This window comes from Dromaius novaehollandiae, chromosome 4 (assembly GCF_036370855.1).
Source record: "Dromaius novaehollandiae isolate bDroNov1 chromosome 4, bDroNov1.hap1, whole genome shotgun sequence".
Lineage (NCBI taxonomy): Eukaryota > Metazoa > Chordata > Aves > Casuariiformes > Dromaiidae > Dromaius > Dromaius novaehollandiae.
This window is the reverse complement of record NC_088101.1, coordinates 21028240-21041175: the sequence shown is the minus strand read 5'-3', so window position 1 is coordinate 21041175 and position 12936 is coordinate 21028240. Positions and strand designations below refer to the sequence as shown.

The 12936-nt window shown below is 38.9% G+C and overlaps 1 protein-coding gene across 1 annotated transcript in view; it reads right to left on the bottom strand.

The window, feature by feature from the left end:
• Window positions 1-10410, bottom strand: part of SGMS2 (sphingomyelin synthase 2) — a 64224-nt gene extending 53814 nt beyond the window's left edge. Inside the window, exon 1 of the mRNA XM_064510572.1 lies at window positions 10199-10410. The gene's annotated coding sequence lies outside the window, so the exon portion shown is untranslated. The remainder of the gene's footprint in view (window positions 1-10198) is intronic.
• Between the last annotated feature and the right edge of the window lie 2526 nt (window positions 10411-12936).

The following is a 12936-nucleotide window of genomic DNA, read 5'->3' as shown; positions in this document are numbered from 1 at the left end:
GTGTGTGCACGCATACACAGATGCAAGACAGATTAGGCTTCTGGTACAGAAAATCTCAGAAGGAACCTCAATCACAAAGTGCTGGAAAAATCCTTGTAACATGAATGCATGTTGTAACATTGTTCCAAAAATGCTACACGGGCAAAGAAGGCCACATAAGCCTAGTGTTAAACTGAACTTTGTTAGCCTGCCAAAAAGAAAACTCTGCAGAAGATGGGAACCCTGTAAATCTAGTGTTTATCTTGGGATTTTTAAATAGAAGACTGGGATTCTATTTCCAGCTCTGCACTGTGATGTTGGGTAAGCTGCTTTTAGCTAAATTTTATGAGTATTCACTGTTTTTGAGGACCCAGTTACAAGGGACCTGAAACCAGCCCTTTCTATCAAGGATTTTTGGAGTTTGGGACTGTATTTTGAAACCCACAAATAAGTTCATAGACATGTTTGGAGAAAAAATAAAACAAAACAAAACAAAAATAAAACCCTAATCTTCTTCCCCGTTTCTCTGCCTAATTTTAAAATAGCTTTGAGATCATCACCAAAAGTGAAAACCTTCCAGAAACCTGACTCTATGTCTGCACTTGTGTTACTGAGTATGGGTGAAAAGTTAAGGTTGTCTGTATATATTTACTGACTTTCCAGGGTTTTCTTTGCATGATTATACTCTAAACAGATTGCTGTTCTGTACTGGTATATTGCTTTTATTGTTCCGGCTCTTGTATAGGTTGTAATTATTTTATCTGTTTGAAACCCTCGTCAGTCTACAGAAATTACCTCTGTAAGAGAAACTGCAGGGGCCTCTTTATGTTTCAAGAATATATCCTATACAGTTTCTAAAAAGAAAAACCTTGACATGCCTCCTACTAAATACAAATAACATCAGTAGTAGCAATGGCAACAATATGGACTAAAATACTGTTTCTTTAACAATTTAAATATTTCATAGGTTTCCATCTGAAAACTTGTATTGTACAGGGGTTGTGTGTATTTCCTAAAATTAAACTGACAGAAGCACTGAACAAACTGATTCACCTTGCTAATGACCTCTGGTTTTGGCAAGGTAATAAGCATGAGGAAAAGAGAAGATCTGTTCTTGCCATAAACAGGAAAAGAGGCTTTATAACAGCAGCATTTGCTAGCACCTCTAAAATTAACTCTGGGCCAAGCTTTCCATGATAAATGCCTTTTTTAGAGCTAATACAGAGCAACTCAGCCTATAAAATAGAACATGTGGAAACAAAAACATAAATTTATACTGAGTATTCATTTTCTATTATAAATTTTCTGGTGTAGAGTATTTCCATCTCTTCCTATGATTGAAACATAAGGTAATTTAGGGCACAAACAGGTAACTACAAATCATAGCAGAGTTTAGGTTTAGAAGGCACCTTTGGAGGCCATGCAGTCCAACCCTTTATCAAAGCAGGGCTAAATTCAAAGTCGTACCAGGGGCCTTGTCCTGTCAAGTTTCGAACATCTCCAAGGATATAGATTCCACAACTTCTTTGGTCAAGAAGTTCCAGCCCTTAACAACCTCTTTGGAACATTTTTCATCTTCTATCTATTTGGTCTTTCCCACTTTTACTTCTAATAGTCACCACTTGTAATATCACCACAAAATTCCAGTGTGAAGTAAAAATTATTTTACAACATCTTCCACAGTATTTTATACAAACCCACTTTACTAAACATTGCAGCAGGCCAGGAACATACACACGGTCAGTTACTGCATTTTTGCTGAATAAGCAGGAAACACCTTAGACCACACTAACCAATGCCAAATCTCTATTAACTGTCAGATCAAAACATTAATCACTTTTGATCATAACCTTATTTGTGTTAAACAGTGTAAAAAAACCACTGTCAGTGGTTGAAGTTGAGGAAACAGCTGTGATAGCCAGTTTCAACATTTTATAACTAATTTTCTTTCTTATTAAAATTGAGAATATTTGTTTGGATTCTAAGCTTTCCTGAAGTGGTTATACAACAAACACCACAACAAAATGTTAATGCATAGAAAAAACAGAATTGAAAGCAGATATACACAAAACTAACTGTATATATTTTGTGTATATTTTGCGTAACACATCAAGTGCAGAAAACAATACAGGTAGGGAAAGACGATTTAATGTTAAAAATTGATTAGTTTTAAGAATAATTTATTACCTTATATATGTGACCAATAAGGAAGTTTTTTGGTTTTGATTCTCAAGTTTTGTCAGCTTCTGGAGAAAGTCGCATCTTTACAAAGTGGATGCAACATAGTGGTAAACATGCTTTTATTCTTAAGAAGTAGCATTTTATACCTTCAATTAAATTTGACATTACAGTTTTCCTGATGCCAAAGCCAATTAAATAGGTTCCTGTGCCCTTCCTTCATTCTCACCTACGTGCTACAGTGCTGCAATTTAATGCTTCCTTTCTTGTGCCAGTACAACTATTTGTGGCTGTCCTGTAAATCAGTTCAGTGAAATGATCCAGGTTAAAAAAAACGTTTGAACTGGATTTGCTAAGAGTAGGGTGTAGGAAGAACATTATCTTCATGCCACATTCTCTTTGTGTGAGAGTGACTGACAATAGCGGGTAAAAATGAGGGAAGATTTAAGCTCCCTTCTTAAATAAATTGGGGCTACTTCTTGTGCCATCCAAGCTAAGTTAAGTTCACAAAGAGAAGATTCTTATCTGCAGAGAACAAGCAACATTACTAGTGCTAATGTCTGTATAAAGTTTCCACATTTTTTTTCTAAATGATCAACTTCTTTAGTCTTTATTAATACTAAGACTTCAGTTTTTACCCTCTTTCTTCCTTTTCTGTTCTCCTGACCTTTACAAGTAGCGTTCGGGTGCTTTTGTGCTACACAACGTTCTTCTGACAGAAACACTGCCAAAAAAGCATCTCCATTAGGGTTTAGGATGCTATAGCCTGCTTCTGAAGCTGAGCTAACATTAGCACTGCATTTTGAAGAGTTATCCAGAATTTTGCTAAGCATTAGAGATATGTTGTGCCACAGTGCCTAAAAACATGGTTTCCTGAGATGCAGATCTGCTTATATTAATATAGAAACACAAAGCATAGTATTTGAGAACAAAATGGGGCAGTAATTTGTAACTAAGTATAAGCACTGCAACCACGGAAGGGAAATCAAATATGAAAAGATCAAAATACATGGACACAAAGGAATCTAACTTCAAGAGAACTACAAGATCTATCAGTGTTCTGTGTAAGAATTGCCAATTCACTTAATAATAATTTCCCTATTTTTCTTTCATGTACCACTGCAATTAGAAAATGTAGGAAATTGCTCATCCTTGATACTCAAAAAACAATACTCAACAAGCTTATAGACATCGTATTTCACTATACTAGTAGAAGGTAGTTTAGCACACTGCAGTGGTAGAGATCATTAATACGCTTTGTTATAAGTCAAGTGAAATACAAGGAACTTCATGAAGACCTACCAGGCTATGGCAGTGTGAACTGAAGACTCTTCTAGCCTTCTCACACCTAGTCTTAAAGAATATTCTACAGCTTGGAACATCAAAAGATGATGTTTCTGCTCTGTCCTTAGAACAGGAGTTTCTACAAGGAGTTCCTGTGGTACGTGCACTGCTGTTGGTCAGTAAGCTCCTTCAAAGTGACACATACTCAAGCAAAGGGACAAGAGCTGCCACTGCCAGTGATGGCCGTGCTTCACTGCTGCTGTTGCCATAGCTACGGGTATCTCCAAACCCCTAACAGTGAAAAGGAAGTTAACTCATACTTTCCAAAGCTGTGCACTTTTCTGCTGAGACTGCAAACAAAACTAAACTATTCACAGTGAAGAGACGACAGGTTGAGCTTTTGTATTTTTCTGTCCACTATAATAGTGGGAATGGGGAGAGGTAAAATTGACAAATGATTCTGAAGGGTATTTGTAAGTCTTAAAGGAAAAAGTACAAATAAGAGACATCATTAGATCCTAGCAATAGCCTTGCACACTAACTCTCTAGGTTTTAAGACCCTGCATCCTACTGCTGAGTCATTCCAATACTACACAGAACACCCGCTCATCAGGGCAGCTGGGTGATAGTAGTTTTTAATGCAGACCATAAAACGCATTTGAGAATCTCCTTGGCACAGAAGGAGCAGAGGAATGTGGTTTAAAACACTGAAAGCAGCCAAGGTCAAATGAAAGTGTAGGTGTGTATTACTTTATTATTTAAATTTTAACAATAATGGCCATACCTAGGAAAGGGTAAGTAAGTTTGTATTATACTCCAAATAACCACATACTGGACATTATACAAACTGTTTACCCTAAGGGTAAATCCTGTGTTATTTCATCACTGAAAACAAGTCTGCAAATAAAAAACTAGCAAAACCTGTCAGACTTGCAGTTTGGCAAAATTTACGGGTTTGATTATAAACTAACTGTAACGTCTAAATATTTATTTTCTCCAAGCTTAAAGAGGTCATAGAAATATATATATTATGGTATTTCGGGAACCAGGCAAATCTTGACTGCGATGTTATCTTGTATTGGTGGGTGGCAAACTCTGCATATATACATTCTAGAACAAATTTTTGAGGTTTCACAGTAAAAAACATGAATGTTGGGTGTGTGGTTGATCTAATGTACTTTCAGAAGATGTTGCTGTTTACAGCAACTAACCACTTACACTGGTCTCTGCACACTTCTTGAGATTAACCAGCTAGATTCCAGTTAGATATCAACATAAATTCAAATTTTAAGTTATATATTGGGGCTTCACCACACACTAGATTCTCCCAAATCTTGTTAATTATGTACATTGCTTCAGTTACATGACTTACGTCTCAAATGTAGTGCTTTTTGAATCAAGTCCAAATCATTTAGACAGGTCCAACTGTCATCATCCATATCAATATTAATTTTTGAGGCCTAATGGTAACAGTATAAAGACTGATCTATGTATTTTTCAGAAGTTAGATGTTCACAAATAAATTCATTTCTATGCATTTTTCTAATTGTAGAGTCAAATCAGAATAGGCCATCTAAATAACTGCATCTCCTGATGTCCAGTTTTCATTTGTGCTTAATAAGTATATAAATGCATAAATATGACAATGCATATGAAACATCTTGCTACCTCCATTATGGAAACACAAGCTCTAACTATCAGCATTGTTCCATATTTTGATTTATCTTATTTTTTTGCAGAAGAAACTTCTAGCAGTTAGGGATTATGGACACAGATTTAAAATGGAAACGAACCCTGGGAAAAGAATAGCTGTTACTGTTGCCTAAGCTGAGCACTGAAAAGCAACTACTTTTTGTTGATACTTACTTTGTAGTTAGAAGAAAGATAAAATAGCTAAAAATGGCTATTAGCCTGTGAATTAGTGGGTAGCTTGTAAGATTTAAAGAAAATAATCTGTATTAAATTGGTACATATGCTTGCAATTTGTTCTGCAAAAAGAACAGCATGGCATTTTGCAATAGCTGGCATATACAGTAGTGGGTATGTTTTATATCTGTATTGATCCTTTGTGGTGTCTTGTAAAAGAACCCTGTAAATTATTAATGTCTAAAGCAAATTAGATATTAGGAAAAAACCTCTACTGAAATCCATTTTAAGGGCACCAGAATTGTAATGTCAGCTGGCTTAGCTACAGTGATTTCTAACAATCATTTGGTTGCTAATAATACTTCACCCATCATGTAAAAACTACTTTCAGCCACTGAATATAAAAGCACTGGTGCTAAGTAAGTTCAGATGACAGGCCTCAGAAGGCACTTTAATGGGATATCTGTTTGCCCCAGAAGTGCTAGCCTGCTTGTATTGTTTCAGAGCAGGAAAGAAACCCACGTGGATATTAAATGACCAGTCCTAAAGGCTTGAGACTAGCACTCTTCAACACACCAAATAGTGTTTTACCACATGCAGAGTACCCTGAATTGGGGCTGCACTGTAAAGCAACTTAGCGAATACTACGATGCAGGTCTGCAGTTTTCAAGGGGAATGGAACCAGGCCTTAAATGGGTTTTAAGAGACTATGGTAGCATATGGAGGGTAATTCTGAAGAAATTAACAACAAATCAGTGAAGATGTAACTGGGAAAGATTTTCAAAAGTGGTTAGGGATTTTCAGTATTGGGGTATCCATCCTGGAACTATTAAAGGGTTCTGATTTCAAGAGGCAGATGCTTGGCTCCCTTTTAGGACCAGGCCTCTTTCAGTTGGGCACTGAAGAACAGTATGGCCAATGTCACTAGTCTTCTTGGACTCCTCAATTTAGCAGTGCAGAAACTAAAATAACTCCGTAAAATGATTATCTGAATAATTAGATATAAATCTGTAAACATCTTGTTTATAGAAAACATACAAATACAAGAAGGAGTAATAGTCTTTGGATGCAGTGATAATTATTCCTCTGTCCTGATAATGTGGGATACTTGAGTTTTTGGGGAGGGAAAGGTACTGACAGCTATAGGCTAGGAATAAGCATCTGTTACAGTCTTACACTTTGGACCAAGAGATTACTACACTGACATTCATACATAACTGGTACATATATTTTTTTCTTTTTCAGTTCTTGTCCGCTCCTAGGCCGTCATGCTAGGCACTGTGCAGCCGACAGGTATAGCTGTGCTGTCTTCTTAGGCTGAGGTCATTCCTGAGTGGCATATAAACTAGCTAGCTAGTGCAACTGTTGTAGCACAAGAGCTCAGTGCCAGCAAGTTGTCCAAATATTTACCTACCTTTTCAGGCAGATTTTACAGCTGACACTGAACTGCACGCTGCCATGGCTACGCTGCTTCCAGTAGCTGACTTAGTTCATTTGAATCTAGCTCTAGTTTCTCTTCAAAACACCACAGACATAACTTCACAGTATATGGCTTGAGTTACCAATATATGTATTTTTCTTTGTTTTCATTTACTTTCTCGAGCATATAGGATGCTGGTGGATCAGCCTAACTATATCCACAAAGGAAAAAAAGCTTACATGTAAAGCACAATTACCCCATGACAACTGTGAAGGGATTATATGCTAAAGCATGTAAAACCAACTGGATTTAAAGGTGTTTCTCAAAATGCCTTAACACCATTAACTTCTCAGGAAATGTCAATGCATTCCAAGATTTTAATTTGTGTTATGGAGAGCTGTTTGGAGTTTAGAGTCTGCAAGTAAAACCTGCATTGTTTTACTTTTTACCTTCCTGTTATAAATTGCTTCAGATCTAGCATAGCTTTTCCCACTAAAACTAAAGTTAAACGAGATGAAACCCACCCCATTAGACAGATTTGAATTCTCTGAAGAACGTTTAATGTAGTTTATTTTCTGTGTCCTGAAAGAAATACTGAGGTATAGCTCCAAGTTAAAATAATTTAACACTAAAATTAGCTAACAGTAATGAGCGCTCTCTCATTTAAAATTTAGTCTGATTTTTTCCTCACAGTCTCTGGCACCCATTAAATTGGTGGTATTGGGTGGAATCTCTTATAATATGGACTGCTGTCACTGGTGCTTTTTTGAAGAAAGAAATCAAAGCATTTCTCTTGACTGTTTTTAAAGTGGTGCAATCTGCAGATTGCCAGACACCCCGTTGTGTTTTGGTTGCACTGATTACCATGTTAAGAAGCTTCTCGGCTGGATTAGCTTCTCGGCAGGAGTATTACTTGAAATAAGAAACCACAAAAAATCTAACAAGCAACATTCAAAAATACAAGGACAATATTCCTGAAGCCTTTCTTTCCACTTCATGAAGGGTCTTTCTCCTTTCATTTTCACTGCTACAGTTATGAAAGCTTAAATATTCTCCAGTTATTTTAGAAAGTGAACTGATATGCAGTATTGATGACATTCCATAATTCCATTAAACCAGTGCTGACCATAACATATATGGGGTAAAGAATATGCAACACTATTGGAAAATTCCACTCTGTTCCTTTGAAACTTAGAGCTGAGATGAGAACTGTCATGGGTATGATAAATCCTATGGCACATTCACAAATAACCCACACTTACGCTCTTGGATAATCTCAGCAAGTTACCCAACTAATTACAGTTGACTTGGTGGTTTTAACTGTTTTTAGTATTGTTCCCTTATCTTAAATTACAGAAGGGGCAAATTGTGTGCTCTTTGCTAGCTCTGACGTTCCTTTGCAGAAGCACTGAACTTCAGGTTAGCATGCCTACAAATAGCTCCTTTTAAAAAATTTGTAGTGTGTTCACACAGAACAGACTTTACAACAACAGTTATCTCACAGCTTATGCTGATGTTTGAGGCACATTATCTATCAATGCTGCTACATACCTACCTACATAGCACTAGGATTTTGCTTAATTTTTAAATACATGGTACTTTATTGCGGGGGGAATTGTCAAAACTGACTAAAATGAGGTGACCTAGCTCCTATAATATTAGGAATAGATTATAATATAGTACTGTAGGATTATTTGCACTAAGAATCCCATGCAGTGCCTAGTAGCTGCTTGAGAGAAACACTTGAAATTTGCTAATTTCTGTAGACACAAGGGCTCAACCAGGCATTACAGACTCAGTGTGGTTTCTACAGTAATTAAAAATATTTTCATTTAATGGCAAAATATTTTTGCTCTTGTTCCAAGAACACACCACTGCAATTCCAGTGTCTTACAGCAAGTGTTTTGTTTTAGCTTTTCACAAATCCTAAGCAGCCAAAATACACGATTCTATTCCATGTTTCCTACATAAACTAAACGGCTTTCTTACAAATGTAGCAAAGAAGAGAAACTGCATTACTTTATTAAGTCCCTTCCTTCTGGAAAAGTTTACCTCTTGTTTCTGAGAAATAAACATCTTGGACCTTCAGTCAGCACCTGAGATATTTAGATGCATTAAAATAGTCACATAAACTTCAGTAGACCCAACTATATGATGAGAGATCTCTGATCTGACTAACTCATACTAAGTATGCTGATACTGCTCTAAAGGAAAATCAAAATGCAGTATGTTTATCTGAAGTGAGAGTACAATTTCGCCTAGGGTGGGGACCTCATAGAGAACTGCAGACGTGATATACTTTGGAAAAACGGATTAAAAGATGCAGTAGTCAATGCAACCTGACACATTCCTAACACCAAAAAACCCTGGTCTTCAGAAATAATTCCATCAGAATAGAATCTGGTTTTGGAAGGCATGAGGCAGTATAACCCAGATGATGGAGAATTTAAACAAGGAAAGGAAATCTTCCTAATCCTCAATATGGGTTTACTACATCATTTGGTTAAATTAGATCATCTGTACCAACTACTGCCTTCTATGCAATCCCAAATGAGCACAAATACTAATACTGATCTCTTTTCCTTTGTGGTTTGTTTATTTAATGGGATTCACTGTTTAAATTACTTTAAAAAAAAAGGTTTCTTGCTAGAATCATAGGAAAAACATTCAGTGGGAGGAAAATAATTAAGGAGAAAATAGGTATATGAGATCAAAGGCTTCCTTTTTCCCCCCAAAATAGATTAAAGCAGATCTTGATTTTATCTTGTAAGTACAAGTCAAAGATATATTGTTACCATGATTTTGCTTTCATTTAATGTTTTTGTAACACAATTAACTTGAAAATGCAACTCCCTTTAACAATATCTGTTTCTATATAGCAAACATGGGTTTAAAAATCTTGGTGAGGGAGTGGTAGGTGGCTAAGTAAATACACAGAAACCCCACTGTTGTGTCGTGTAACAAATTGCAATAGCGCTTCAAAGTTTTGGACAGATTTCCTTATATTATTGGGTTAGGGTGTAGCTGCGTGGAAAATTGTAGATGTTGTCTTTTGGTATGTACTTTACAACCCTTTGTAATCTTCGGCTATATTTAGAGCTTAAACTGGGAAGAAATCGAAATTAGAGAGGCCTGTTAGAGCATCCTTTGTAATCAAGTGTTCTTCCCATTTCTCCTTAAAATAGAGGCAAAGCCTGCCTGGTTGGCTGTCCTGGGAGGCCACCCGAAGAGTTTACAAGTCACGACCTAAAGTGAAATTGGAAAGTATCTTTGTGGAAAAGCAGAAGTTTCAGGACGAGGCAGAGCGGAGCCATGGATAAATTAGCTCATTTTTGTGAGGGGGAAGGGGGCTATTTTGTTTCGAGTTGGGAGATTTAACTAGAAAGGGGAGGCAAAGGGGGAGTTCTTCCTGGCTAGGGATAATACACCAGTGACCAAAGACATTGCTAAAGCGCTGGGGTTGCCACTCACTCATATTTCAGCGGCGCAGCGGAGCGGTCCATCCGCACAGCCCACTGCCGGCCAGGCGCGGGCAGAGGTTTCGGGCCTCCGGGCGATGCCGTGGCGGCCCCGGGCCCCCCTGCCGCGGGATCCTGCTCTCCTCCGCGGCTGCCCGCGCCCGCCACGGGGCTGCCGCGGTGCCGCGCCGCGCCGGGCCCCAACGGCCGCCCCCAACGGCCGCCCCCAACGGCCGCCGCCGCGGCGCGGGCCGCGCCCACAGTGCCCCCTGCTGCCCCCCGCGCGCCGCCTCGCCCGCCCAACGGCCGCCCCACGGCCGCCCCGCACAAGCGCCCCGCTTGCGGGAGGGAGCAGCCGCTCTCTGGCCGCCGCAGGTGGACCTTGCCCCGCAGTCGGGCGCCGGGACTGACCCGCAGGCCTCCCAAAGAGCCTGGGCCAGGGGCCTGGGCCAAGGAGGCGAGGCCCGAGCGAGGGCCCCGAAGGGCGCGCCAGGAGGCAAGGAGGCCCCGCAGCGCCGAAAGGTGAGAGGCAGGCTTGGCCGCGATGGAGGTGCTGGCCCAAATGACTTCCACCTACTCCGGCCGCACCAGGGAGACAAGAGGAAAGAGTGTCCCCGTGTCCAACAGGAGGTCGCATTGGTGCGGGCTTGGCTCTTCCATGGGAGCGAATGCCGCTAGCGGCTGCGATGGAGGCAGCGCACCTGCGGAAGTCACCTATAGCCAGAGCTGAGCTTCCCGGCAAACAGGGGCACCGAAACGCAGAGCCCAAAACAGGGTGAAAAATAGGCCATAAGCTACCTTATTTAGACTTTGAAAACTGTTTCCACCATAAATGAGGTGGCCCAAGAAGTGCTTTTAGATTTTGACTTTCCCCTGTTGCTTACAACATGCTCAAGGGAAGGCTTATAAAGAGAGACGTTTTTTATTAGACCAACTGCTCTTGCTGACGGAAACAGCCAAGCCTTAGGGCAAACAAAAGCTTCAGGTGTGTGTAGCCGTGGAAAGGTGTCATAGGTATGTAAATCATAGGAGCTGCTTCCCATCCTGCCAAACACTCTCCAGCTGAGACTTCAATGGTGTCACTACCTAGGGAATTCCCCGAGGACCAAGTGTATTTTAGGAGCTTCAGTAAATAGAGGTTCCATCTTCAACCACTGGTATAGTGAAAACAAGCCCTCATTTGCTATAATGGAAACAGAACTACAATTAGTCAAACAGAAAGACAAAGATTTACCTGCCGTAGCAGCTTTAGAAACATCCTAGAACTGTGTAAGAACAGCTGAGTATGTGGTTAAAGAAACAGAGTAATAATATGTTTTCTAAAACTTGAAGTGAGTAGACCTTATCGCCAGCTAACCTCCATCCAGATGATCAGGCAGATCACAACTGCATTTCATTTAAATTTTATTCCTTTATATTTGGACTGAATTCTTGTCATTCTCTTTTGCTTCCTTCAAGGCTTGAGCCTTTTCATCTGTTTTTCTAACTAGAACACAGGATCAGAAAAGATTTAATGGGCTGTGGAGTCCAGTTCCTTCTTGCAGCAGTTCAAGAGGTCGTATAATCCCATCTGTAAATTTATCAAGCTTTGTCATAAAAACATGTTTCTTTTTTGTCTCTCTATTCCTACTGGAAAGCTGTTTTGGTACTTTATGCCCAGATAGTCGGAAACAGTTTTCTAATTTCCATGCTCTATTTTCATGGCAGTCTTATATTCCTGTGATCTTATGCTAATAATACTTTCTACCTTAAGTACCTTTCTTTTCAGTGTTTTTTCTTATTCTCCTTTATCTCCAGTATATTTGCAGAACAATAATACTCCTTTTCTCATTTTTTCCTTACTATGCTAAATAAGGTAAACCCTTTTAATCTCCTCTATCAGTATAGTCTCCCATGTTACATTATTCCAGAAAAGGTCACACTAGAGTCTTACATAATAGATTGCATACTTGCCTGTTTCTAGGAAAACCTTCCTTTTTCATACTTTCATCTCCCTGGTAGCACATAGTTCTGCTGCAATCGATGAACATACTGGCTTTTTTACCTAAGTGTCTTTTCTAAACCATGAAGTGTTAGTGGATAGCAGAAAATTCCTGTTGCTAATTCCAAAGTGGACAACCTTGCTCTTTGTACATTTTAACCTCATCACCTTTCTGTAACTGAAGTTCAGTGACCTTTATGATACTCTAAGCATTTTCTAGTTTGACACTGCCTCTGAACTTTGTAAGCAGAAAATGTCGTAAGCACACGCTTATGCTGTGCCAAAATTAGCTATGATACTATCTACTATTTTTAGTCTCCAAACTAATCCTGGAGAATTCTGCTGGTAACTTTCCTCCAAACATACACTTCCCCATTCAACACAACAGGTTGAATCTTTGTATCTTTTCCCTAGTAGTGAACATAGTACAGTTCCTCCTACACTCAGAAATGTGTGGTTTTCTCTCACTTTGTATGTGATTTAACTCTGATTCCAGTTAACTTCCTACCTTTAAATTCTTACTTTCTCTCACATTGTATGCTTCTTCCCATTGTGCATTAATTTTTGATGGGCTAATATATCAAATGCTTTAATAAGTCCTTTAATAGGCTTATTGGGCTTACCTTAACTAGAAAAAGATGGGGTTGTTCTGTATTAGCCTTATCTGAAAAAAAGATTAGTAGGTAATTCTCACATTATCCACTTTTGGTAAAAAAAAAAAAAAATTAATTCTTCACTATTTCTCAGCTTTCTCTGCTCTGTTATTTTTC